The sequence below is a fragment of the Pyxicephalus adspersus genome, chromosome 3 (genome assembly GCF_032062135.1).
Source record: "Pyxicephalus adspersus chromosome 3, UCB_Pads_2.0, whole genome shotgun sequence".
Taxonomy (NCBI): Eukaryota; Metazoa; Chordata; class Amphibia; order Anura; family Pyxicephalidae; genus Pyxicephalus; species Pyxicephalus adspersus.
This window is the reverse complement of record NC_092860.1, coordinates 97,785,384-97,790,584: the sequence shown is the minus strand read 5'-3', so window position 1 is coordinate 97,790,584 and position 5,201 is coordinate 97,785,384. Positions and strand designations below refer to the sequence as shown.

At 34.3% G+C, this 5,201-nt stretch overlaps 1 long non-coding RNA gene across 1 annotated transcript in view; it reads left to right on the top strand.

Annotated features, from left to right (window-relative positions):
• Window positions 1–4,141, top strand: part of LOC140327777 (uncharacterized) — an 8,288-nt gene extending 4,147 nt beyond the window's left edge. The window contains exons 2-3 of the long non-coding RNA XR_011920118.1: window positions 2,913–2,997; window positions 4,093–4,141. This is a non-coding gene — a long non-coding RNA (uncharacterized lncRNA). The remainder of the gene's footprint in view (window positions 1–2,912; window positions 2,998–4,092) is intronic.
• The last annotated feature ends 1,060 nt before the right edge of the window (window positions 4,142–5,201 follow it).

Sequence of the window (5,201 nt, the reverse complement as noted above, 5' to 3'; positions counted from 1 at the left end):
ATTATTTTTTAGGGCATATGATGTACACTCAAAGGACCTGATTTATCAAAGCTCTCAAAGACTGATGAAGATAAGCTATCATGGGAGAACTTGAGTGATCCTTAAACTTAGAATGGATTTCCTAAAAATCCTTTGCTATTAGGTGGCAAATGTTTTTCATCCTGGACCAGATCCAATCCAGGTTTGTTGGATCACCCAGGTGTACTAAGTCTATCTTTGCATTCATGGCAAACTTTAATAAATCAGGCCTGAAGTCTAGTTGTTAATATTGGAAAGACTATTTCCTGATGCCTAAATGGTTAAATCCTTTGATAAACTCACCCTTTTATAAATGTAAGTTTATATATTATAAAAAAGATTATTAGTGGGTATTAGGACATGCAACCTTTACTCCTAATGTCATGTGGAGATGTTCAAGGTTAACTATTGGCTATGTTGTGTTTTACCTGACATCTAGATAATTTTAAATAAATTAGTTATAACATATATTACCAGGATACAATTTAACTTTCTAATCATGGACAGTCTTTCATGATTATATTATGAAATGTATAGTGGGAAACAGTAATCTCTCCCTTGTCAAATATAATCTAATATAATGGTCTGGGTTTCTTGCTTTTAAACCCAGCTCACAATATTTAGCTTCCTTATAATTAACATATTGAAACATAATCCCTAATGTACTAGAATTCTGATTCACAGAAAAAGTCAGCTGTATGTCAGGTTCTGAATATAAAGTATAATGGTATTTCTTTTTACATCTATAGATGAATGCCAAATCTGTGGAATTTTCAGAGCAGGCAGATCAGGTACTTTTTGTGCACAAAACAGCTTAAAGGATTCAAGGTTTTTATATGTATATGTGTATGGCTCTAACATAATAACAATAATGTGTAAACAGAAAGAGAAGCCCCAAAACATGTGGAGTAATTGAATTCTTCTGCAGGAAAAAGGATGGGCAATCTCTCACCACTTAGGACTAGCATCTGCAGCCATTTTCACTTGACAATAAAAAGCCCATAAACCCAGTCCTGGAAGAAGATGGTGCCTACTGGATTTCTAAAATTGCTCGATCAAAGAACAAAACAAAGCAACAGTTTACTGACATTAAAAATTTAGGGGCATGGTTGAGAATTTTACATTCAATGGATAAATTTACATAATTGCATGTAATTGCAATTGCAATTTCTGTAATGAAGGAGCCAAAATTTATAACATTTTTTTAGAATTTTATATATGTGCACAATTACAATGAAAGTGGATACCACCAATGTAACTGCTGATGTGTCTAATAGAGGATGTTGGAATTCAATGAAAGAATATAATTGTGATCGCTAGGTACAAAGAATAAAGATGTTTAAAAATTCTGCTAAAGCATTGGTGCAGTACTGTTTGGACCAGAGAATAAGTTGGAATTATTATTGTTATACAGTATTTATATAGCACCATCATATTACACAGTGCTGTACAAAGTCCATAGTCATGTCACTAACTGGCCCTCAAAGGAGCTGACAATCTAATGTCCCTACCATAGTCATATGTCATCTGAGGTCAATTTAGGGGGAAACCAATTAATCTAACTGCATGTTTTTGGGATGTGGGAGGAAACCAGAGTACCTGGAGAAACCCCACACGGACACGAGGAGAACTCCATGCAGATAGTGTCCTGGCTGGGATTTGAACCTAGGACCTAGCGCTACAAATGCCAGAATGCCAACCCCTGAGCCACCATGCTTGCAACTTTGTTGATGTTACAAGTGAGCTAATATGGCCACAATTTCCTTTCTGCAAGAAATCATTATCTGAGTCACAAGCATTTTTGACTGCGACCGTTATTCTGATGGGAGAGATTTTAGAGAAATGCTTTGAAAGCAGTGCTGTCAAGAGTAAAGATACTACTACTGATCTATTTTAGTAGACTTTAGGAGGCACACATAATAATTGAAATCCTTCCATTGTAAAGCTCTGCATATTTAAGAAATAACCAGCCAATATGGGAACCAGCCATTGAGAATGCTGCCCACTGATTACCTACCTGCCAATATTCACGTTGCCAATCAAGCTGCAAGGCTGCATTATGTACACTGTAGCACATTTTAGGCAAACATTTATGTTGTATTACACCCAGATTTTGCTTGGATAATGTTTTTGGTTCAATTTTTTTTGAAAGCTCTATCTGACAATAATGGCTTAACGCCCAACTCAGGGAAAAATGTTTACTGCCACGCCCCCTCCACTGTTTTAGACGTACAGCCACCAAAAGGAGAATCTGTGAAGACATGTGTTTACTGAATATATACAATTGTCTTTACAATATATCCACATATGTTCATGTGTACCTAAATATCTGCATAAAGCAAATCCACATAGAATCCCAGATATTGACCATATGATATATATCTAAGATCAAAGGTACAGATCAAAAAGAACGGAATCTATGTTGATATGGTTTATTAAAGCAAGCAATACCTCTACCAATCACAGTTTCTTATATAAAAAAAAATCTGTGATCAAAGTTTAACAGTTAAAGCGCATTAAAATGCATATATACAGTGGATCTAACTCTACCACACAAGCATTTGAAGAATTTTCCATCATGTAGGCTTTAGATAGAAAACCCAAATAACTTACTTATTTACAATCTTTTTCAGAGTCTAGACCTTGTCCATTTATATTACTTCCATTATACATCTCTATACATTAAATTCAAATCCTGTAATTAGTGAAGATCCTGGAATAAAATGTTTTGCTTCTATAATTGCTGGACTATTAAGCTCTGCTTTAATATCCTGATGGACTTGATTTTTATTTTGAATAATTAATATTAGAGTTTATGATAATGCAGCCCGATGCTTTTTCGGTATATTATAATGCCGCCCAATGTATTATTTTGTGTTATTTTGTTACTATAGACATCCTGCTTTGATTGAAGACAGTGCTCCGACTAGAAAGAACTGGATGATGTGTTATGACTGTGCGGTGATTACCCAGTAATATGTATGTATAGAAGTAGTTTGAAAATTTTTGAGTGAATAACATTAGCATGAAATGTCTGTTGTACGCATTTATGCTTTCACTAATGACTTTCAAATATAATCAGAAGACTTGGCTCAATGTGTTATCTTTCTGTCATTTGTAGTGCTGCCATTTCACAAAATGATTCTGTAACACAAAGCTCATTATTCTCTGTACATCTACACAATGGCTTTGCTTTTTCTGCTATCTCAGTGTTGCCAAAATGGTAATGCCATTAAAAAGATTTAAAGCAAATGGAGCAAGAGGCTTGTAAAAGTAAATTATTAAAAGAGCCGCTGTAACATTTTTTTGTGATTTATGAAGATAGAATTCAGTTAGAGAGATGAATGAGACCTGATATTTTGTCTCTGAAAATCAGATGCTCGGATAGCAGAACTGCAAGCATTTTAAACAATTCTGTGTCTCTGAGTCATTTATGTCTTTTGTTTGTCTTATGTTCCAGATATCCTGCAAGAGCTTAGATGTACTTTTATACATAAAAATGATTATCCAGTAATTAACTGTCTGCATTACCCTGTCTCCATTGCCCTTATAAAAAAAAGATAATAATAATATTAATAAAAAAGATAATATAATAAAATTAATCATTTCCGTGGCAAATACTTTGCCAATCCCAATATTCAAAACTCAGCTAGAAACTTTGTACCCTGTACTTTGTATGGTACAATAAACTTTGTATGTACTTTGTTATGTAAAACTCATTTTTTAAGGCATTGAAGATAAGTAAGTAAGGTCCTGTAAGACTCAACGTGTTTCATCTGTTTATTAGAAGCTGCTTACCCAGAAGATTCAGAAGCATAAAATATTGAAGCAAGCTATATTAAGTAACATGAAAAACAATTCTCCAGGTGCAGGGTATAAGCTGTAGGTGTTTAAAACCACATTTACATATCTACAGTATTCATAAGGTAGTATATATACTGTTCCCCACAGGCAGGTTTTAAACTAAAGGTTGTGGAAGACAATTAAAACTGGTATTTTATATTAGAAGTTTTTGAAAAAGACACATTTCCATTTTTATCAAATTTTATTATGCATTGTATCTTGTCCCCACAGACCCTCGGCTGCCCAATGTGTGTCAAACGCCAGAAGCTCACCATGTATCATGTACAGCTCATGGTGTATCATGGACAATAATGGAAAATACTGACAATTGTACTATTTAAATGAATACAAGAGAAAACCCAAAATGTTTCAGTATTTTAAAATCAACCTTTGATTTTTGCTGCCCATTATCTATTGATAAATCATCTCTTGACCCTATGACATTGTACATGGTAGATCCTTAAATTTGTGCAGCTGTTCAAGATGTAACAATATTCATTGTTATAATAAAAAGTGTTTATATCCATGCACTGTTATTAGCACATACATATAACCCAATGCAAATCACAAAAAACATATCTATAGTATATTTTAATCAGTAATTTAGAAGTGCTCATCCCCACTAAACAAGAAAATTTAGATAAGTTTTCTTGTTTTTGGTCTTGTTGGAACTTTACTGTATGGGAATGTGGCACCTTTGTATAAATTATCAACATGTTGAAAAGCATCTAATACTCAAGAAATAATGGATAAACCTGAAGAGTAAATGGAACCCTGTTTGAATTGTTCAGCAGGCAGCATAGTCATAAAAATGTAGATGCAATTCTGTATGCCAAGCAAGCCTACAGTTTGAGATATAAATATGCAGAAAATCACATAACTCTCTTAGTTTATCTCCTTAGACAAGACATGACAACAAAGCTGATAACTAATTAGCATGCTTGTCAGGTTGTCCATGGGGACGTATTGTCATAATGAGGTCAGATCTCACTGAAGGCAGAATATAACAACATATTTGCTCATATATACATCAGGGTCATACAAATATGCACTGCTTTTTTGGCTGAATCACTCTTTACATACTTTTTTGGGCGGAATCAGTCTTTTCATGTAATAGCTTGCACAGGGGATGCTGATAGACTGGTAGAGACAGGAGCAGCACTTTGAGCCCCACAGGCTCTACTGAATTTCACAGAACTTTATTGCTAACTTAGGAAACCTGCAGCCTGTATCAAGCAGACTAATTGTATTGCCAGACATGTTAGAATTTCAAAGTGTTAATAGTTTATGGCCAGTTTGGTGACCAGATTGTATGGCTTTTGTGAAGTGGAAAAAATGGA